The following is a 22,939-nucleotide window of genomic DNA, read 5'->3' as shown; positions in this document are numbered from 1 at the left end:
AGCAAATCTTTCACAATCACCAGAAACTGCGAACAAGCCACATGTCCTCCGGCAGCTGAGCCGGGATCCGGACTACCAGCGACCGCTCAGCGACGCCTCTGAGAGCGCAGCCTGGACGAACCTCGGAACACCAGCCTGTGGCGCAATTCCACCCGACAGCGGGCCAGGGAGGGGCTGCAAACGATGTCCACGGCTGCTTTGGGGTAAGGGAAATAGTGTCTTACGGAACCTATCCACAGTTTAACATGTACCCCCGCAAACGTCAATCTGGTTGTAGGCAGCTGAGCGCCCAGCGCACAGTAGGGTCTGCGAACACGGTGGGCCCTTTCTTAGGAGGAGCAGCCCTGGAAGCCCCCGACTCCACCCAGCACCTGGCCCTGCGTGCAGCCGGGACTGAACACTGGGTCCACCTGTCTCTGAAGCACTCTGGGCTCCACCCCTCCCTGACAAGCAGCCCTGAGCCTGTCCGAGCGGAGAGGTGACAGAGCAGTCACTCGGTCTCCGCCATCACCTGCTGACGGGCAGGCTGCTCTCACGGACTCAGCAGCGGCGGCTCCGGGGAAAGGGCACAGGGTGGACGGGATACAACCAAGGACCCCATGGGTGAACAGAGCAGGACCCTCCAGGCTGACCTCCCATCCCGCGGGAAAGGAGGGAACGAGGATCCCAGAGCCTTCGTCTTCACGGAGGGAGCGCTCACAGCCAGAGCAGCCTGAATCAAGTGTTTTTTTAAAGCCAGCAGGACAGGAAACTGCCGAGGAAATGAGCGGGTGTAAATGGTGCAGCTGCACAGCACAGAAAGACGTGTGGAGAGAGAGACTCGTGAGAGACCAGCTCACAGAACGACGCGTGCCAGGTTCCCGGAGGGCCACGGGGGGGGGGGGGGGCAGCAAAGCAGAGGGCACTGGTGTCACGGCAACACCTCGGCTCGTTTCCGGGGGGCTGAGACCCGACAACCCACTGCCTGCCGGCGTGCCCTTCCTGACCCCCTTCTGAGCGGCTGGCACTTCAGGATGTGTGAGATCCATGGCCACCACCTGCCTCGCCCACTGGGAGCGTGGCCGTGGACTAAGGCAGCGCAGAGAGCCCCAGCCAGATTTGTGGATGCAGTCAGGTGCGTCAGAGGAGCCCCACAGCCTCCCGGAGGGCCTGCTGACCGAGGAGGCAGAGGCCACCACACAGCCTGCACGGCCAGGAGTACAGGGCACGACTCGGTCACCTGAGTGGAGGCCGATGATGAGCTGGGTGGACCCTAATTCCAGGAACTCCGTTCTTAAAGTCATCACACCTCTGCTTAGGTGACAGATATGACTGTTTCCCCAAGAACAGCAAGCACACTGCCACGGTGACACACCCTGAGCGGCTTGGAGGCTGGCCAGATGTGGCAGCCCCAGCGGCCGTCACCTCGTCTTTCTTGCCGTGGAATGCCCCAGTTGCTGCAACCATGATGAGGACGCGATGCCTTCTTGTTGGATGAGGAGCACGCGTGCCTGGCGGCAAAACAAGCTCTGTGCCCAGAGCTGCTGGGACGGCAGGGGTCTCGCTCAACACCGTGACAGAGGGCGCACGAGGAGGGGCCCGGTTTCTGAGTCACCTGCTGAACGCTGAGACCAGCCCTGGATGGCCCAAGAGACAGACACCCAGCCTTTCCACACACGCACAGGCTTATCCTCCCTCCCTGGGGAACCAACGCTTCCGACCCAACGGCCACGCCGGAGAGTGTTCAGGGCCCGCACCGCAGGGAACTCCCTGAGGTGACAAGCAGGGGGACGGGAAGGGCACCCTTCTTTCCCACCATCGAGGCTCCCAGGAAACAGGGATGCGCAGAGCTCCCTCCCGTCAAAGCGTTTGGGTCAATGACATGTCACCCCCACTGCACAGGGCAGGGCCAAGCCACCAGAGAGAGTGGCCCAGCCAGCCCGGCACAGCCAGGCCGGGCCTTTGCAGGCCAGTTGCCTGTGGAGAACAAAGGGGTCACACGCCACCTGCTTCCCCACAGCCTGACAGAAACCGCTGTAGATCACCCAGCCAAGAGCCAGCGTCCCAGCACCGTGGCCCAGTGGCATGCCCCGGCTCAGGAAAGCCAAGGGGTGAGCGGTCCTGCTCCTGGGTGGGCCTCCTGACCACCAGGCCTCCACGCCTCTGGGCCTTGCTTGCTGTGTTCTTCCTGGAGTGGTTTTACCCCGGTTCCCCCCGCCACCTCCTCTGCTGAGTAACGTGTGTCTTCCTATCCCCACACTGCAGCCTTCACGTGAGAGAGGAAACACAACATATGGGCTCAGAATCCTCCGGAACTCGACGTGGGGAAAGGCATCGCCTCGCGTGTGCTTCCGACCAGACTCTGCCTCCTGGTCATTCCAGTGACTGGTGAGACAGAGAGAGGGAGAGCAACAGGAAAGAGTAGGGGAGAGAATACGAGAGAAAGACCAAGAGGGAGCCAGAAAGAGAGAGGGAGAGAGAGAGCAAGAGAGGGAGAGACAGAGACACACAGAGACAGTGTCAGAGAAACAGAGAGGAAGGGACAGAGCTGAAGAGCAAGGGGAAGAGACAGAGGAGGGGGACAGACGGGCGGAGACAGACGGGGAGACAGCAGATACAGACAGACAGACGGAGACAGACGGGGAGACAGCAGGTACAGACAGACACACGGACGGAGACAGACGGGGAGACAGCAGATACAGACAGACAGACGGACAGAGAGATAGGGAGACAGCAGATACAGCCAGACAGACAGAGACAGATGAGGAGACAGCAGATACAGACAGACGGACAGAGACAGACGGGGAGACAGCAGATACAGACAGACGGATGGAGACAGACGGGGAAACAAAGAGATACCGGGAAGGATCCTCAGGAATTTCATGGAAAGTGTGTATTATGAAAAATAAGCATGGATTTCAAAAATTTTGTTACAGAAATAATTTCTAACCCCATTTCCCAGGAGCTTTAAGAAGCGACCTTGTGTGTGTACAGAGAGCACACGCCTCGCTGCCAGACCTAGTGACAGCATCCGGGACACTGCACCTGGTCTGAGATGTGAAATAAGAGGTCTTCATCACACGTTCTAAAGATTTTTATGCCACCCAGTACAGAAGTTTGAAACAAGCACACTTCTCTAAAATTTTTCTCTTTGCAAACTCGCATTTGACAAAAGGATGGCACTCCCAGAAATCTCCGAAAGTCACTGCTCCCACCTCTGAGCTGCTCGGACCCTGGTCCCTCACGCCCCGTGAAAGCCGCAGCCCACTGCATCCTGCCACTGCCTGACTTATGGCAATGGTGTGAGAAAGCCAGGCTGAGAGTGGCTGTAACGCTAAGTATTACAAGCATTTAGCACTTCTCAGTAATTAAATAATAATTACAACTAAAGCTCATTGTGTGCTCACTACACACCTGGCACTAAGCTAACACTTTACACTAATAACCTGATTTAATTCTCCAGTAACATCTAAGTCTATTATCATCTCCATCCTGCGGATGAAGAAATTTCAGGCTTGGAAAAGTCGTCCCAGGCCATACAGCTGGACAGCAGTCCAGACAAACCAAGCAGTCTACTGCCGCCTTGCTGAACTGGGGTTTGGACGAGGAGCCCCACCCTGCTTGCTAATGAAGGAGTGTGGATCAGAACCCTCAAACAGCTGCAGGCGACGGGTGTGAACCAACACTCCCTATGCCAGTGTCTCTGGGAAAAGACGTGGGCATTACTTGGCTCCGAAACTTGATATTTCACCCCAAGCACTCAAAGTTTCCCAGCTCCCACCTCGGCAGAGACTGGCAGACGAGGTGGGCTTCGCGCTCCTCCCCCGCAACTGCTGGGTTACTAGAAGTTGCTAGAAATTACCCTGCGCCCACAGACAGAAATAAAAAGATTTCACAATAATGAGAGGAGAATAAATAAACGACGCTTGCACAGCAGTGGGACCAAAACAGTTACCCACTGACTCTAGACTTTGACCAAAAAATCCAAGATGGAAGGGTTAGCTGAGACTTCCGAAAACGGGCAGAGGGTCGGCAGCCGGAATAAGAAAGGGATGCAGAGGGGGAAGCACGGTGGGGGCGGGGGCGGGGGGAGGCACAGACTCGTGAGTGCAGGTACCACGTGGGACACAGACCCCCCGGCGGGAGACAGCGGGGTCACGGCACAAAGTCACACAGCAGTTCACACAGAGCTGCGTCTGGAAACCCCAGTGCCCACCCACCATGTCCCCGACTGGCAAAACCCAGAACCAGGGGCATGCGGGCCGCGCTCGCCCTGTGCGCTCAGCACAGCCCTGGGACTCCACCAGCCGGGCGACCCTTCCCCACAGGGACAGATAAGGGTGCTATCTGCTGCGTTCAGGTGACTCACCTGACAACCACCGACCGAGCCCCACAGCACACCAGCACTGTGCTGTGTCCTGGGCTGCAGAGGATACGGCCCTCCCTCCGTTCCCAAGCACGATTTCAACGGAGACACAGACATGACCGCAGCGAGGTGGCAAGCACTGGAATTCCACAGACAGACGCGAGCGGTGATGCACACGCAGAGGACCTCAGTTCTGCCTGGGGAGATTTTAAAACATCGCATTTTTGGGGCCAAATCTGGCGGGAGCCTGAGCCTGCCCGTCAGACAAAGGAAGGTATTTTGGACCGAGGACAGCTGACACAGAGCGGCAGGTCTCAGGCGCTGGACATCCCCACACAGCTAATTCAGACGTGCTCAGCCCTAGCTGGAGGGGCACAAAATGTCCCCTTGGGACTGGCATGTGGCCTAGCAGTTAAGAGGCTGTTCAAGATGCCCACAGAGTGAGAGGTGGTGGTGTCAGAGCAGTAACTGTGTTCCTGCCACTCACGTGGCAGACCTGGACTGAGCTCCCGGCTCCCAGCCTCAGCCTGGTCCAGCCCCAGAAGTGGTGGGGATTTGGGAAACACAGTCGGGAGCTCACTCTCACTCCCTGCATCTGCCTACATAAAAAATAAAAATAAAAACACTGTTTAGCTTAAAATGGAAATCTATCGTCTTTCCTCTGCATAGTAAAATGGGACCCAAACTCTTACCTGGGGGCCTCCACGCACACCAAGAACTAGAGCACTCGCGCTCCTGCCCGCTGGCCCTGCCCTGGCCCGCGGGGGAGTTCTCAGCTACCAAGAGGTGGGCAGATGCTTCCTGCGACGTGAGGGCAGAGAGGCTTCCGCGGCTGCTGGCTGCGGAGGGACCGCGAAGCTTTCAGGGCTGCCTGGAGCGTATCGACCGCGCTCCTCAAGGCCTGGGCTTCTCTGCAGGATTCTAATTTGCGGTCTAAACGTGGGGCCCACTCCTGTCATCTCAAACGCGTCAGCTGCAGGCAGCTCCCATCAGGACTGTCCTTTAAGGAGAGGACATGCTAGGTTGGGGCAGGCGTACCCTGAAGGGGGGAAGGCAATGCGAGGAGGCCTGCAGGGACGCCAAGTGTCCACACACGGATGACCTCCCCGATGCTACCAGCGCAGCTCTGAGGTGGCGGCAATGCAGGCGCACGGCCTGGCCGCGGGGTTCCTGCACAGCATCACCGCTGAGATCGGGGCCATCACTCTCTGCACCGGGTGCTGCGGGACACGCAGGGGCATCCCTGGCCTCAGCCCGCTAGATGCCGGGAGCACCCCCTGGGTGTGCCGACCACAGACGTCCCCAGCTGAAGATTCCTGCTACAGAGAAGAGCACTTGGCACAGGGGTGAAGCTGCCACGTAGGACGCCCACATCCCGTACCGGAGGGCCTGGCTGTAGTCCCAGCTACTCCACTTCAGATCCGCTTCCTGCTAATGGCACGGGAAGCAGCAGGTGACGGCCTAAGTACTTGGGTCCCTGCCACCCACGAGTAAGACCCAGAGGGAGTTCCCAGCTCCTGGCTTTGACCTGCCAGCTTTGGCTACTGTGTGCAGTGGGGAGTGAACCAGTGGGTGGAAGACCTCTGCCAGTCTCGGTCTCTCCACCCGTCAAATGAAACCAAAAGAAATAATGTTTTAACAAAGGATTCCTGGGGCCCGCACTGTGACATAGGTTAAGCCATTGCCTACAATGCTGGCATCCCAAATAGGCATCGGTTCAAGTCCCGGCTGCTCTACTTCTAATCCAGCTCCTGCTAATGCGCCTGGGAAAGCTGCAGAAGATGGCCCAAGTACTTGGGTCCCTGCACCCACAAGAAGACCCAGAAGAAGCTCCTGGATCCTGGCTTCAGCCTGGCCTAGCCCTGGCCATTGTGACCATTTGGGGAATGAACCAGCGGATGGAAGATACCTCTCTCTCTCTCTCTCTCCCCCCTCCCTCCCCCTCCCTCTCCCTGTCTCTCTCTCTTTCCTTCTCCCTGTCTCTCTCTCTCTCTTTCCTTCTCCCTGTCTCTCTCTCTCTTTCCCTCTCTCTCTCTCTCTGCCTCTGGCTCTCCTTTTCTGTAACTCTGACTAATAAATAAATATTTTTAAAATAAAAATAAATAAAATAAGAACGGAGTCCTGATCTACACTAACTCCAAGCAACAACATCTCCAAAGACTCTCAAGCTTTGGAATTGTCTCCCGGTGGACACTCCTCTCTTGCGTGTCACTGCCACTCAGAGAACCAAACCCAGTAGACAGCAATCGCAAAGGGGCGTTTGGTGAGACAGGAATGAGAACAAACAGGAACCCGTGCCTTCAACTGCTCTGGTTAAAGCAGGTTCCAACGGCACCGGCTCCTCTGGCACTCCGGGAGCAGCTTGGCCAAACGCTCCTTCAGTCATTCAGTAAATGTCATCAAGCACCCACAGTGTGCCACGGAGTGCCAGGCGTGGTTCCAGGGGACCGTGCCAGACAGAAGCCCGGCCCTCGGGGAGCTTACATTCTAGTTAGGGAGCAAGGGAGTGAAGGCAGAGACCATTACAGCCCATCACAAATGCTACGAACAAAGTTAAAGCAGACAACGGATTAGCCCTGTGCTGTCCAGTAAGGTAGCTGCTGGCCACATGTGGCTTTTGAGCCCACGGAAAATGGACTGTTCAACCTGAGATGTGCTGATCACACCGGAATTCACACTTCCTACAAAAAGAGGACGCAAAATGACAACAATTTTTATAATGATTACGTGGGTTAAGGATACAGTGGGTTAAATAAAACCCATCAGCAAAATTAACTCTGCCTATTTCCTTCACTTGTTAGAAACTTTAAAGTGCACACAGGCTTGCCTTATTTCTCAACACAGTGCTGGCCAGAGAAGCGGCTGGAGGCAGAGCGGCCCTGCAGCCCGAGGAGGCAGGAAAGCAAACTCAGCCTACAATCTGGAGGCCAACGGCTCCCAGGACCCAGCCTATGGGTGTGGCGAATTCAGTGCTCTGCTGGGCACGAATCCGACCCACTCACTGTGTGATAGGGCCCAGCGGCTGAAGCTCAGGGCAGGAAGGAGCGGGGGCTGGAAGGCTGTGAGGCCTGGGGCCCAGGGAGTGCAGTGGGAACCCTGGGGGTTGAATTCAGGCAATCTCACAGTATGGCTTTGATCCTGGAGAGATGCTACACTCTGGTCACAGCACGGTCTACTGACCGGCACACCAGCAGGGACAGAAGCAGGCCACTGGGTGGGGGCACCAGCAGCGTGGGCCCCTCCTGTGGCTGCGAGCTCACCTGGCAGGCAGGGGTCCCTGGGACAGCAAGGGTGAAGCCAGAGGTGCAGCTTTGGCCCACAGCATAGAACTTCGATTTGTTTGCTCATTTGTTTTTGGCCCACAATCAAAACTTTATTGGAAAACTGACATTAAAATAGGGGATAGCTGTTGTATGCCTTATCAAATCAAACAAAATTACATTATCTTAGAGATTCACTAGAATCACTGAACTTACGATAAGGCTGTCTGTGAGACGACACTGATTCGGGAAGCGTGCGCGTCACTAGCGTTGCTGTCCCCTAAAGGCTCGGCCCCGGAGTCGGCTTTCCCCTGCTGACCTGCACAGAGAAGCGCGTGTGAGCACGGCTGAAAACCGCACTGGCCCTGCAGCGGCCTGGACGCTTCGCAGCCATACAATGAGAAGCCGGACTCCGAACGAGCCGTTTCTTTTCATGTTCCTTCTCTCCCCCCACCTCCCCCAGGACGGATGTAGTAAATCTCTAGCCAAAGGCACGCCGGCAGTCGGTAAGCAAATGTTTGATTAGGGAGAAGATCTCCCTTCTGCGTAAGAACCACAGACCAGGTCCTCTCGCTGTCTCAGTGGGGCCCTGGGATTCTAGGAGGGGTCTCGCTCCACAGCAAAGTCCAGCAGAGTGCCAGGTTCTAGGGTTCTGGGTGGTTCTGGACTAGTTTTACTTTGCTAACTCGTTTTCTGTCGCTTCCTGTCCTCCTCTTCCCCCACCAACCACATTTGTAAACACTTGGGAGGCAGTTAGACTCAATAATGCTTTGATCTCATTTAATTTTCATTTCATTCTTTTTTCTAAGAAAAAAGATTGATTATTTGAAAGGCGGAACATCACAGAGAGAGGGAGAGACCGTGGGAGGGAAGGGCAGAGAGGGAAAGACTGGCTGTAGCAACTGGCTCTGGGCCAGACTGAAGCCAGGAGCCAGGAGCTCACTCCGGGTCTCCCACGTGGGTGACAGCAGTCCAAGCACTGGGCCATCTTCTGCTGCCTTCCCAGTCACATTAGCAGGGAGCTGCATCAGAAGCGGAGCAGCCGGGACTCGGCCAGCGCTCTGATATGGGATGTGGTGGCACTGACAGTGACAGCTTAACCACCGTGCCCCCACGCCAGCCCCCTCTCACGTCACCCTTGACACCTGGTGTTAACCCTTTCCTGGGTCCAGGTCTGAAACCCCGCTCCCTAGATTCACTCCACACTCAAGGGCGTCAGCCTGACAGCGGCCCTGTAAGCTCCTTCCGTCTGGCATTTTCCATTTGGCACTTTTGTTCTCACTGTTTCTACATTCTCATTTTCCCCTGGCTCCTCGGTCATCCTTGCCACGGTGAGTCATCGCTGTGAGTCACGCTTGGCTGGGACTCGGAGGCCAGGACGCTGCCTCGGAGAGCACCTGCTCAGGAAAGCTGTCACCACGATGCGGCCTGCACCACCCGCGCTGCAGGGAGTCGGGAGGGCCAGCCAACGGCCCCTCTCTCGCCCCTTCTCCAGTTCACCACCTCGCTCAGCCTTTGCCGCCAGCTGAGTGCCTGAGCCCTGCCCGTTCCTCTCCGACTCTGCAGGCAGGAGAATGCCCGGAAAGCCCCGGCCAACGGAAGCAGGCTTTGCTCACGTGCAGCGTGGACCTCCGCGCAGGCCGCCTTGCCTCACTTTCCGCGTGCAGAGGCCGTTGTCCACGGGAGCCGCCAAGTGTGTGTGTGTGACGCGTGAGCGCTGCTGCCCTGGGCCGGGTGCCGGCACAGACGGAGGACGTCCATGGAAACGCTTGCGTAACTGACACAAGGTCTGTAGCTGGGCGCACCGGGATACTCAGCAGCGCTGTCCCTCACGCGCCCCCACAGCCAAAGGCAAGGGGCAGGTGCAGCGAGAGAGACAGACATGCCGGAGGCCCCGCACTCTCAGGCATCACTGAAAACCCCCGCTATAAAAAGGAACGAAGTCCTGCCACGTGCGACAAGAGGGCTGAACTAAAAACGAAGTCACAAAGGACCACATGTTGATGATGCCATTTATATCACATGTTGCATGACGCCATTTATATCACACGTCCAGAAGCGGCAGCTCCACAGACAGAAGGCGGATGAGTGGCTGTCAGAGGCTGTGGGTGAAGGGGAACAAAGCGGCCGCTAATGGGGACAGAATCTGTTTTCGGGGTGAGACAAACACTCTAAAATTAGATCCTGCTGATGGTCACAGCAGCTCAGCATAGTTACTAAAGATCACTAAATTAAACATTTGAAACAGGTGCGTTTTATATGTAAAATTATATATAAACATTACTTTGTGTCTAATACCTTTACAAGCTGTTAAAAGAACTTTTTAAGAAACACAGAACAAAGAGTGACGAAGGCTGTTCAAGTAGCAGAAGGAGGGCGATTGGGTCAGGGCACAGCTCAGGAGACGGAAGCCTCGGGAGGGGTTCTCCGTGGAACCGGCAACCAGCTGGCAGAAGGCCAGGACGCAGGCCAGCACCTTCCAGGTCCCCGGTGCCTCCGTCCGGGGAACGGAGAACGCGTGAGAAGAGACAGAGGACGCCAGGAAGACCACAGCAGCACAAGGTGCCGAGCACAGGCCGCCCTCCGCCGGGACACGGGCTGGGGGCTCGGGGGGTGTCTCGGTGTATAGATCAGGTCGGGGATCACCTGGCCTTGGAGAGTGGAACACAAACTATAGACGGAGGCCGGGAGGAAGCAGAAGGTGAGAGGCGGAGCTGCCCGGACACCAGCACCCTCCTGAGTACCTGTCCCGGTGTGCAGAGCCGAGAGGACCAGGCCCTGATCCGCAGGCCAGCTCTGCCCTCCCCAGGCTGTGTGAGGGGAGCAATCGCTCTGCCGCCCCACGCCTCGGTTTTCTCCCCTGCGGCACAGGGAAGGTACAGACGTCTCCCCACGCTGCTTCCATGGGGGTGAAAGGGCAACCCCACCAAGCACGGCTGGGCCTGGCGCAGAGCAAAGCCATCAACAAGTGGTAACAGTAAGAACCGTACACCTCTGGGAGCTGGAACTGTGGCCCTGCCTTTCCCTGTGCGTCCCCCGCACCTCCCTGGTCAGACCGACCGCGCCAGCACGGCTCTGGAAACCACGCCATCAATAAACGCACTCTGCCTCCCCTCACTCTCCTTCCCGACATAAAACCCGTCTGCAGGGGCACCGCCATCGGCTCTTAGCACGCAGGAACGTGCAGCCTGCCAGAAGGGGGTCTGCAGGGCAGGAGGAAGGCAGGACTGCAAGCAGGGCTGGACGGGCGCACCGGCAGCACCGCCGGCACCGCCGGCAGCCGGGGAGGCGCAGGGTCTCTCTGGCATCCTCAGAAGCAAACAACCCTGTCGCACCTTGAGCTTGGACTTGGGCTCTGCAGATCTGAGGGAGGAAACCTCCCTGGCGCTTCACGACACCCCGGTACAGCAGCCCTAGTAACGGAAGCTGGAGGTGACCCATTTTCCTATCTAAGGCTTGGATTCTCTGGCCCAGAGGGCAGCAAGTCAGCTTCTGTTTGGCTAAGACAAAACAAAACCACAGCTGAGCGTCTACCGAGACCTGGCTGCCTTAAGATCCTGCACTCAGAGACTGATGACTGAGCATCGCTGTACGCCAGGCTCTTCTCTGGCCACTGCTGACGGAGTGGCAAAGGGGAAGAGACGGCAAGAAGCCCTCTCGGGGCCAGCGCTGTGGCGCAGTGGGTTACGCCGCCACTTTCAGCGCCCATGTACCGTGTCAGAGTGCTGGCTTGTGTGCCAGGTCCTCCACTTCCAATCCAGCTTCCTGCTAGTGTGCCTGGGGAGGCAGCAGGGGATGTGCTAAGCACCCGGGCCCTTGCCAGCCACATGGGAGACCCAGACGGAGTTCCTGGCTCCTGGTGTTGGCCTAGCTCTGCCCTAGACATCTGGGGAGTGAACCAGCAGATGGAAGATCTCTTTCTCTCTCTCTCCTTCCCTCTCTGTCACTCTGCCTTTCAAATAAAGATTTTTTAAAAACTATTCTCAAATAAACAAGATCATTTCTGATATTGCTGTAAAGCAAATAAAACAATAATATCACAGAGCAAGTAGGCTGGGGATCAGAGGAAAAGCAAAGTTAAGGACGGTCTCACGCGGGGTGTGATGGGGAGCTGGCCATGGGAAAATCTAGCAAGAGGAGTGGGCAGGGCAAAGGCACTGAGGCAGGGCGACCCAGGCAGCACAAGGCACAGAGACTGACGGAGCGAGAGGAACAGGGGAGGTCGGTCAGCTCCCGCATGGCCAGCGCAGCAGGCCCAGAGGCCAAGGTAAGAAGTCTGAACTGACCCCAAGACTGACGAGAGGCTGCTGGGGAAAGACACAGCCTGACCCACGGTTCTGAAAACATCGCCGTATTCAGCCACGTTCTTAACACTAAAGGCTTTCTAACTGTCATCGTTGTCCTTTGGATCCTGGGACCTTGGGCCTCTTCGGGACACGTTTCATCAACGACGGCCCTGAGTCTCCTAGAATCCTGGCTCTGAGAGTCTACAGTCACTCACACTGGCGCAGCTTCCAATGCACACGCTGGATTTTTTCTACCCCCTCCTTGAATGTGACATCTGGAAAAGAACACAACATGCTATGCAGGGAGCAGACTGGAACGATCACCTTTTTTATTTTTAAGTGAATTCTTTTAAAAAAAAGAAGATTTATTTATTTATTTATTTGAAAGACAGAGTAACAGAGAGGTAGAGGCGGAGAGAGATCTTCCATCTGCTGGTTCACTCCCCAGATGGCTGCAATGGCCAGAACCGTGCAGATCCAAAGCCAGGAGCCAGGAGCTTCCTCCAGGTCTCCCAGGTGGGTGCAGGGGCCCAAGGACTTGGGCCACCTTCCACTGCTTTCCCAGGCCACAGCAGAGAGCTGGATCGGAAGTGGAGCAGCCGGGACTTGAACCGGCGCCCATACGGGATGCCAGCACTGCAGGCAGCAGCTTTGGCTGCTACATCACAGCGCCGCCCCCCATCACCTTTTTGATTCCAGATCCACACTTCTCTCATTATGTGCCAAGACTGCCTTTGTACCATGGACCTGCCAAAACGTACATGTATCAGGCAACCTCGTCCTAAATCCTTTCGGTGATGCCCAGATCTAGAAAACAGGACTAAAGCTTGTTCTTCCCTAACGAGAACAGCTGTGCCCTGTTGCAAAAAAAAAAGTGTCATCATAACCCAAACAATGTCACCATGAAATACTGATTAAAATAAACAGCCTTCCTGGGTCACCTCTCAGGTTTCACAACACTTCTCTCCGGGGTGGAGGACACGGAAAACTAAGAGAGCAGGTTCCGCAGCACGGCCTCGCACTGTTGCACCACACGGCTGAGCAAGCGAGGCTGTGTGCAAACACCAAGCGCCCGGACCAGAGGCACCGCGCAACCACACTTCCTCCCGGGTTCCGCAGACAAATCTGAGTCGACACAGGCTACCTGGAGCTTGGGCTGCAGTCCGTGGGGAGGAGGACACTGCCGGCGGAGCCTCAGGACCCTCCGCAGGACACACGGCCCACCCCGGCCCCTCGCACATGGCGCTCCGCGAGCAGGGATGGGCTCGCCCCCACCGCCAGGCAGCTGAGTGGAATCCTTCGCCCTCACAGCTGGGCGGTCCCGGGCAAAGCACTCGGCCTCAACCGCCCCCTCTGTGACGTGGGAGTGGCACCCTATACCGCGCCCACGTTCGTGGTGAAGGTGAATTAAGAGAGTGTGTGTGGAGGAACTCTGTCACACGAATCGGAGGGGTCCTTACTGGGAAGAGGACTCTTACTCCCCTGTGTGTGGCTCCTGTGCCTGGTTGGCTTTTCATGCCTTTGCTTTTTCGATGATACATGATTTGTTTGTTTGGAAGGCAGAGTGAAAGACGGGGGGGTGGGATGTCTTTCATCCACTGGTTCACTCCCCAAATGGCTGACAGAGCCAGGACTGGGCCAGGCTGGAGCCAGGAGCCAGGAGCCAGGAGCCAGGAGCTCCCCCGGGCTTCCCCGAGGGTGGTGGGAGCCGCAGCCCTGGAGCCTCTGCCGCCCGCCGAGCTGACACGAGCCGACATGAGCTTCTCCACCGCAACACCAGCCCCCCCCCCTGTTATTTTTAGTATCTCCAGGCTGCTTTTGATGTTGCTTTTAACCTGATTATTTTTGTTTTGAGAGATGAGGCAGGAGAGAGAGAAAGGAAGAAAGGGGGAGAGGGAAAGAGAGAGCGGCGTCCCCCACATGAGCCTTCCGTAGAGATTTTCCAAAAACCAGCCCCTCACCGCCCCCGGGGGTCGCCACGCCGTGATGTCCCTGACAAGCGAAGCTGCTGGCATAGCGAGCCACACGGAGCAGCTGCGGCTTTCCCCGCTTTCTGGAATTCTGCAGCCAACGACGGACGGCCTGTGACTTACTCACATCACTGGAGCGCCTCACACGCCCGTCCTGACGTCCTCGAAGAAACCAGTCCTCACACTGCCTGCCGCACACCATCCACGCGAAACACCGAGCTGGGGGAAGCTGCCCCTCGCCCGGGGGTCCCTGTGCGAGTCCTGAGCCGGTTCACCCCCCCGTGGAAAACCTCGAGTGTGCTTTTCCACTGTGAACAGACCTCAGCAGCCTACCGCCTGTGCTTCAAAGGCACAGCAGCCCTATTTCTGAGCAAAGTGGAAACTGCACAGGCAACAGCCAGAGGGAGACCCCGCGATGCGGGCGGACGCTCCCCAAGAGAGACACGCAGACGGGAAGCCACGCGCCCCTCCTCAGACAACTCACCCGCGCTTTGCCCTCCGCTCTCCACACAACCAACGTTGAGCGTCTTGGCTGCCCTGCTTTGGTGTTTAGGGAAGGGGTCGCCTCCAGTCAGGTGAGAAATTAGCTATGCTCCGGCCCCGGCAGCGGCCCTGGCGGCTGTCAGGCTGCCTCCCCGCGGGGACAGCCGCCGTGTCAGGCTGCTCCCCTGTGCCAGCTCCGAGCCGAGGTCCTGCTCATCCCGCGAGCTGGCACCTACCGAGGCAGGAAGGGGAGTGGGCCAGCGCCCCTGCCAGGTCTTCCTCCTGGGCCCCTCTCCCCAAATCCGCAACCTGCCTCCCCCGGGAGGAGTGCGGTCCCAGTACGAGCGGGGACGAGCACGGGCTCCAGGCAGACTTTCAAAGATCCTGGAAACTGGCTCAATCCAGCCGGAACTAGCTGTCCTGACCTGAGCTTCCCAAACCGCATGTCCCTTGCCGTCCCCTCTGCGGACTTCCTCTGTGCCCATCGCGAGCAGCAGGGAGCCCGCGGAGGACAGGCGGGGCTGACGGCCGAGTCCCCGCCCTCACCTCCACCGCGCCAGCCCCGCAGCAGCCAGGCAGCCAACTCCACGGCAACACAGCCAGGACCCGACACCCCTCCCAGCACGCCCTGCCAGGAGACGGGAAAGCCACCCATGGCCACATCGGCCCGCGGACACCTCCGCCGGACGCCAGCCCCTGTGCTGGGGACCCCCGTGCCCCTTCCCTATGCCCTCACCCCTTGACAAGCTGTCACCCCATGGAGAACCTGTCACCCCACAGAGAACACTGTCACCCCATGGAACCCCGTCTGTCACCCCATGGAGAACCCTGTCACCCCACAGAGACCAGTCACCCCCATGGAGAACCTTGTCACCCCACAGAGAACACTGTCACCCCATGGAACCCCATCTGTCACCCACAGAGAACCCTGTCACCCCCATGGAGAACCCTGTCACCATACAGAGACCAGTCACCCCACAGAGACCAGTCACCCCCACGGAGAACCTGTCACCCCACAGAGAACACTGTCACCCCATGGAACCCCATCTGTCACTCCATGGAGAACCCTGTCACCCTACAGAGACCAGTCACCCCCACGGAGAACCTGTCACCCCACAGAGAACACTGTCACCCCATGGAACCCCATCTGTCACTCCATGGAGAACCCTGTCACCCTACAGAGACCAGTCACCCCCATGGAGAACCTGTCACCCCACAGAGAACACTGTCACCCCACAGAGAACACTGTCACCCCATGGAACCCCATCTGTCACTCCATGGAGAACCCTGTCACCCTACAGAGACCAGTCACCCCCATGGAGAACCTGTCACCCCACAGAGAACACTGTCACCCCACAGAGAACACTGTCACCCCATGGAACCCCGTCTGTCACCCCATGGAGAACCCTGTCACCCCACAGAGACCAGTCACCCCCATGGAGAACCTTGTCACCCCACAGAGAACACTGTCACCCCATGGAACCCCGTCTGTCACCCACAGAGAACCCTGTCACCCCCATGGAGAACCCTGTCACCCTACAGAGACCAGTCACCCCCACGGAGAACCTGTCACCCCACAGAGAACACTGTCACCCCATGGAACCCCATCTGTCACCCCATGGAGAACCCTGTCACCCTACAGAGACCAGTCACCCCCATGGAGAACCTGTCACCCCACAGAGAACACTGTCACCCCATGGAACCCCATCTGTCACTCCATGGAGAATCCTGTCACCCCCATGGAACCCCAATTGTCACCCACAGAGAACCCATATCCATCACCCCACAGAGAACCCTGTCACCCCATGGAACCCCATCTGCCACCCCACGGAGAACCCACAGCTGTCACCCCACGGAGACCACTGTCACCCCCAGGGAGAACCTTGTCTATCACTGCACAGAGAACCCACAGCTGTCACCCCCAGGGAACCTCATCTGTCACCCCACAGAGAACCCTGTCACCCCATATGCCACCCCACGGAGAATCCACAGCTGTCACTTAACACAGAACCCTGTCACCCCATGGAGAACCCTGTCACTCCCAGGGAACCCCATCTGTCACTCCACGGAGAATCCTGTCACCCTCAGGGAGCCCCATCTGTCACCCACAGAGAATCCACAGCTGTCACCCCCAGGAAACCCCCTCTGTCACCCCATGGAGAACCTGTCACCCCACAGAGACCACTGTCACCCCATGGAACCCCATCTGTCACCCCCATGGAGAACCCACAGCTGTCACTTAACATAGAACACTGTCACCCCCATGGAACCCACATCTGTCACCCGACAGAGAATCCCATCTGTCACCCCACAGAGAACTCTGTCACTCCCAGGAACCCCATTTGTCACCACCATGGAGAACCCTGTCACCCCACGGAGAACCCACAGCTGTCACCCCACGGAGAATGCTGTCACCCCCATGGAGAACCCAGTCTGTCACCCCCAGGGAACCCTGTCTGTCACCCCCATGGAACTCCATCTTCTACTCCACAGAGAACCCTGTCCCCCCATGGAGAACCTGTCACCCCCAGGGAGAACCTGTCAGCCCACAGAGACCACTGTCACCCGACAGAGAATCCCATCTGTCACCCCACAGAGAACTCTGTCACTCCCAGGAACCCCGTCTGTCACCCCCAGAGAACGCTGTCACCCCATGGAAAACCTGTCATGCCAGAGACCACTGTCACCCCATGGAACACCATCTGTCACCCCCAGAGAACGCTGTCACCCCCAGGGAGAACCTGTCACCCCACAGAGACCACTGTCACCCCATGGAGAACCCGTCACCCCACAGAGACCACTGTCACCCCATGGAACACCATCTGTCACCCCACAGAGACCGCTGTCACCCCCAGGGAGAACCTGTCACCCCACAGAGACCGCTGTCACCCCACAGAGACCACTGTCACCCCAGGGAGAACCTGTCACCCCACAGAGACCGCTGTCACCCCGTGGAACCCCGTCTGCCACCCCCAGAGAACCCACAGCCGGCACCCCACGGAGAACCCCGTCTGTCACCTCGCGGCGCTCCCATCTGTCACCCCTGCAGCCCCCCGCGCCGCCCGAGGACCTTGCCCCGCGTCCCCGCCGTGCGTCCCGAGTCTACCTCCCCTGGGCCGCCCGGGACCCCTCTCACCGCGGCGGGCTGCCGGCCGGCGGGCGGACGGGCAGGGAGCGGGCGCCCCGGGGCTCGGCGGCTGCGGGGACTGCGCCGCTCGCGAGCAGACGGGTCCTTCCGCGGCGCCGCGGCGCGAGCCGTCAGTCAGCGGGACGCCCCGCCCCCGCCCCCGCCTGCGCAGGCGTCGGCCGGCCCCGGCCTCCCGCGGAGAGGGCGGCCCGGCGGCGTCACGTGACAGGGCGGCGCCTGCGCGGCGAGAGGCCGGCCGGGTGGGAAGGCGCAGGGGTCGCCCCCGCCCGGGGAGAGCGCGGCGAAGCCGGCCTTTCTGCGCGGATGGCTGGGTTCCTTGCTGGCTCTGCGGGCGGGGAAGAGGCAGCGGACCCCGGAGGCTTGGTCGGATCCGGGTTGCTTCCTGGTCCTGGGCGGTGTCCCGCCGTCAGCGTGAGGCCGCGGCGCCGAGCGGGCGGCTGGCCAGGCTGCAGCCCGGAGCTGCGTCTGCGCTCCCGCACGGTGCCAGGCCCCGAGCCCTTGGGCCGTCTTCCGCTGCTTTCCCGGGCGCGTCGGCGGGGCGCTGGATCGGAAGTGGAGCCTCCGGGACCCGAACCCGCACCTGCGCCAGGGATGAGGGTGTCCGCGCTGGCGCCTCACCCGCGGCGCCACAACCCCGCCCCGCTGCCGAATTCATTAAACGGCCAAAGTTCTAGGGTTTTCTTTCAGCACGATAAATACATTCAAGCCGTGCAGTTCCTTCCACAAACCTTCAGTTAAGAAAAACCAGAAATGGCTGTGACGGAAGCTTTCTTCGTTCTAGAAGAAGAAAGTGTAGAACCAGAAACCGACAGCCCTCCCCAACCATTCTGGGTTGTGTCAAGCTTGCTCCAGCGCCCGGCGAACGTCTGGTTCCCCAGCGCGGGCACCGCCGCCTCGGATTGCAGCGCCGGCTGCAGGCTCCGCTGAGCGCTGCGCTGTGGGCTTGCAGACCCTGTAGCTAAAGATGGGGCCGGGTGGCGTGGCGCTCAGCAGCGGAGCCGCCGTTAAGGTGCCTGCACCCGTGCAGTGCCGGGGTTTATGGCGACGGCGGCTCCCTGCCCAGGGCAGACCCTGGGTTCCTGCCTCCCCCGTGGGAGCCCTGGACGGAGCCCGCAGCTCCGGGCTTCAGCCCTGGCCCCCGCCATTGTGGGCAACTGGGGAATGGACCAAGGAAAAAGACAGCTGTGTGTGTCTACCTCTGCCTCTCAGCCAAGTTGTAAAAAGGTAGAAATGAGCCGTTTGTTAAATAAAAGGGAACTGCAGGGGTTCCTGGAACAGGGCAGAAGTCCCGGCGTTAGGCAGGACTGGGAGTTCTGACGTAGGACTGATGAGCGAGCCCAGTGCTCTGCCCCAAGCACGATGACCCACCGAACCCTGGGCTGACCGGGAAAAATTTAAGAGCGCAGTGAGGGGCTGGCGCTGTGGCACAGCAGGTTAAAGCCCTGGCCTGCAGCGCTGGCATCCCATATGGGCACCGGTTCAAGTCCCAGCTGTGCCACTTCTGATCCAGCTCTCTGCTGTGGCCTGGGAAAGCAGCAGAGGATGGCCCAAGTGCTTGGGCCCCTGCACTCATGTGGGAGGCCTGGAAGAAGCTCCTGGCTCCTGGCTTTGGCCTCGCCTAGCCCTGGTCGTTGTAGCCATTTGGGGAGTCAACCAGCGGATAGAAAACCTCTCTCTCTGTCTCTACTTCTCTCTAACACTGCCTTGCAAATAAATAAATAATACATAAATATTAAAAAAAAAAGGGGGGGGGGAGCCCAATGAAGAAAACTTGGTTAGCCGGCACCACGGCTCACTAGGCTAATTCTCTACCTGCAGCGTCGGCACCCCAGGTTCTAGTCCCGGTTGGGGCGCTGGATTCTGTCCCAGTTGCTCCTCTTCCAGTCCAGCTCTCTGCTATGGCCCGGGAGGGCAGTGGAGGATGGCCCAGGTCCTTGGGCCCTGCACCCGCATGGGAGACCAGGAGAAGCACCTGGCTCCTGGCTTCGGATCGACACAGTGCGCTGGCCATAGTGGCCATTTGGGGGAGTGAACCAACAGAAGGAAACCCTTCTCTCTGTCTCTTCTGTCTCTCTCTCACTGTCTATAACTCTCTCTCTCTCTCTCTCACTGTCTAACTCTGCCTGTCCAAAAAAAAAAAAAAAAAAAAAAAAGAAGTCCTGGGTAGGGCTGGGGGAACCTGGGCACAAATGTCCTCAGAGTCTGGTCTCGCCTCCTCAGGGTCGGCTCCTCCTCCCTGGTGTCGGCTTCACTGCGGATCTGCGCGGCGTGGCCTCCAGCCGCTCCAGGCTTGTGCTGTCTCTCTCTGCAGTGCCAGGGAGAAGGGATCGTCTCTCAGTAGCCAAACTTCCAGGGCCTGGTTTGAACAGACCAACGTTTGAGGCCAAACACTGCTGTTGCAGTCACCGGGCTGGACGGGAGTGGGGGTCAGACTGGCCTGTACTGTCTGAATGGAGGACAAGGAAGGGTGCCCCACCCCGGGAAAGTGGGGTGCTTTTGCCAGGAGAAGGCAGATAGATTCTGGGCAGAGAGAGGAAAGTAACAGACGTCGGCACAAAACACGCGCCAGGACATCTCAAGATACTATAGAAGAGAAGGTGACAGAAGCAGTGCGTTGGTAGGACAGCTGAGTCAGCACTTGGAACCCCGGAGGAGCCCCGAAGGCCGCGACCCAAGATAAAGCGGGCTGGGCAGGCACTGCGGAGCAGCGGGTTGACGCCCTGGCCTGAAGCACCAGCATCCCATGTGGGCGCCGGTTCAGGACCCGGCTGCTCCTCTTCCAGCCCAGCTCTCTGCTGTGGCCTTGAGCCAAGGAATGCAGAGCTCCTGAGGCTGGAGAGGGACAAGCCCCAGGGGCCACCGCCCTGCCGTCTTCCTGTGCCAAAGACCACTTTCGCCTGTCTTCATTTTTACTTAAACTTTAAAAACTGATTGTTGAGAGGCAGAGCGACAGAGAACTCTCATCTCCTGGTTCCGAATGCCCAGCACAGCTTGGGCTGGGCCAGGCTGAAGCTGGGAGCTGGAGACCCGATCCAGGTCCTCCATGCGAGTGGCAGGGACCCCTCTTCGGGCCACCACTGCTGCCTGCCAGGGTGTGCGTGAGCAGGAAGCTGGAGTCAAGAACCGGGTGCTAGGCCGGCGCCGCGGCTCACTAGGCTAATCCTCCACCTTGCGGCGCTGGCACACCGGGTTCTAGTCCCGGTCGGGGTGCCGGATTCTGTCCCAGTTGCCCTCTTCCAGACCAGCTCTCTGCTGTGGCCAGGGAGTGCAGTGGAGGATGGCCCAAGTGCTTGGGCCCTGCACCCCATGGGAGACCAGGAGAAGCACCTGGCTCCTGCCTTCGGATCAGCACAGTGCATCAGCCGCAGTGCGCCGGCTGCGGCGGCCATTGGAGGGTGAACCAACGGCAAAGGAAGACCTTTCTCTCTGTCTCTCTCACTGTCCACTCTGCCTGTCAAAAAAAAAAAAAAAAAAAAAAAAAAAAGAACCGGGTGCTGACCCAGGGAGTCCACTCTGGGATGACGGCACCTTACCCACTAGGCTACACGCCTGTCCCAGCGCTTTAATTGAGTCATGCTGTTCGTGCTCAGCAGGCTGATCCCTGTAGAGCGCCATCAAGACTCTCATTCCCATGGCTGCACGGTGCTTCACTGTACACATGCACCACAGTTTGTGAATCCATTTGTCCCCCTGATGGACGCTGCAGGTCAGTCCAAGTTTGGGCTACTGTGGATAGTACTACATGGACACGTAGCGCAAGACTTCCGGTGAACCTAAGTTCAGTCTTTGGTTTTTTTTTTTTTTTTAAGATTTATTTATTTGAAAGTCAGAGTTAGAAAGAGAGAGAGAGAGGGAGAGGTCTTCCATCTGATGGTTCACTCCCCAATTGGCCGCAACGGCCGGAGCTGCGCCCATCCGAAGCCAGGAGCTTCTTCCTGGTCTCCCACACGGGTGCAGGGGCCCAAGGACCTGGGCCATCCAGTCTTTGTTTTAAAGCTTTGTTTACTTACCTGAAGGGAGAGTGAGAGAGATCTCCCACCCATCGCTCACTTCCCAAAGCCCACAGCCAGGGCTGCGGCAGGCTGAAGCCAGCAACGAGGAATCCCATCTGGGTCTCACGTGGGTGGTCAGGCCCAGGTCCTTGGGCCATCATCCTCTGCCGTCGCACATACATTGGCAGGAGCTGGACTGGAAGCAGAGTAGCCAGAACTCAGATGAACCCTCCAACGTGAGACGTGGACGCGGCGAGCAGCAGCTTAACCCACTGACCCTCACACGCGCCCCGTACGTTCAGTTGTAGCAGGTCGCTGGTCAGTCGTGCGTGGCAGATGAACAGGCACACCCACCGCCATGCAAGGGAGTTCTGGAGGCTTCCCACGCCTGCCAACACCTGGTGTTTTTCATACCCCTTCTGTCGGTGTGGGTTTAAGTTTGTTTCCCTGATGACTAATGAAAATGAGCGCTTTCTCATATTTGGATATTCTCTCCTTTGAAATACCTGTTTTAGTGTTTCGCCAAGTGTTCTGTTGACTTATTTTAAGTCACAATTTTTGTTTTTAAAATGAACACATCCGGCGCCCGCATCGTGGTGCAGCAGGTTAAGCCACAGCCTGTGATGCCAGCATCCCGTATGGGTGCCAGTTCAAGTCCCAGCTACTCCACTTCTAATCCAGCTCCCGTTAAAGAGCCTGGGAAAGCAGTGGAGGAAAGCCCACGTGCTTGGGCCACTGCACCACATGGGGGACCCAGATGAAGCTCCTGGTTCTTGGTTCAGCCTGGCCCAGCCCTGGCCATGGTGGCCATTTGGGGAGTGAACCAGCAGGTGGAAGATCTGTTTTTCCCTCTCTCTGCAACTCTGCCTTTCAAATAAATAAAATAAATGTTTTTATTAAAAAAATTAACACATCCCTATGGTGAAAAAAATCAATATAGACCCAATTCTGTGTTTTTCCAGGGATAGTCCATGTACCCATAAATGTATTTAATCCCTCAACTCATCCCTTCTCCACAAAGGCAGTTTTATAATGGACTTACACCCAGGACCAATCCGACTGACTCATAAAAGTCTGCCTCCTCCCTTTTCCGAGTGCAGAGCACCGTGCCGCGTGCTTAGGCATAACTCTCTCTCCAGGGCGCTGACTGGGCCGACGCCCGGCTCTGGCCCCGGCAAACCCGCTGCCGGTCACTGCCAGGTGCAAACAGCTCGGTGCTCACGGTGAGTCTGCCTGCGGGACCGATTCCCCAGGGCAGAGCTGCTGGCCGAAGATGGCGCTTACGTTTACTGTACTGCCATCACGCTTTGCAACGAGCTGGCTGAATTCTAACTGCACCAATTTGGTCTTCCTTGCCAGCACGGGGAACCACCAGCCCGCCGTCGTTGCCGGTAGCGGTATCGCCTCGTACTTCGACTGTGCACCCAGCCCTCTCTGGACGAAGCAAAGCACCCT

At 58.2% G+C, this 22,939-nt stretch overlaps 1 protein-coding gene across 7 annotated transcripts in view; it reads right to left on the bottom strand.

Annotated features, from left to right (window-relative positions):
- Positions 1 to 17,643, bottom strand: part of KIAA0513 (KIAA0513 ortholog) — a 63,781-nt gene extending 46,138 nt beyond the window's left edge. For 3 of the 7 annotated variants that reach the window (XM_089319196.1, XM_051847340.3, XM_089319194.1), the window contains exons 1-2: positions 17,481 to 17,626; positions 7,822 to 7,924 (exon numbers count right to left, since the gene is read on the bottom strand). The gene's annotated coding sequence lies outside the window, so the exon portion shown is untranslated. Of the gene's footprint in view, positions 1 to 7,821; positions 7,925 to 14,345; positions 14,762 to 17,480 lie in introns of those variants that run through there. The other 4 variants (XM_051847341.3, XM_070061859.2, XM_051847342.3 and 1 more) reach the window with 3 other exon arrangements.
- Between the last annotated feature and the right edge of the window lie 5,296 nt (positions 17,644 to 22,939).

This window comes from Oryctolagus cuniculus, chromosome 18 (genome assembly GCF_051225735.1).
Source record: "Oryctolagus cuniculus isolate XC-2025 breed Fujian yellow rabbit chromosome 18, ASM5122573v1, whole genome shotgun sequence".
In the NCBI taxonomy this organism is placed as follows: domain Eukaryota; kingdom Metazoa; phylum Chordata; class Mammalia; order Lagomorpha; family Leporidae; genus Oryctolagus; species Oryctolagus cuniculus.
Note: the sequence above shows the minus strand (reverse complement) of the source record. Positions and strands in the feature narration are given on the sequence as shown.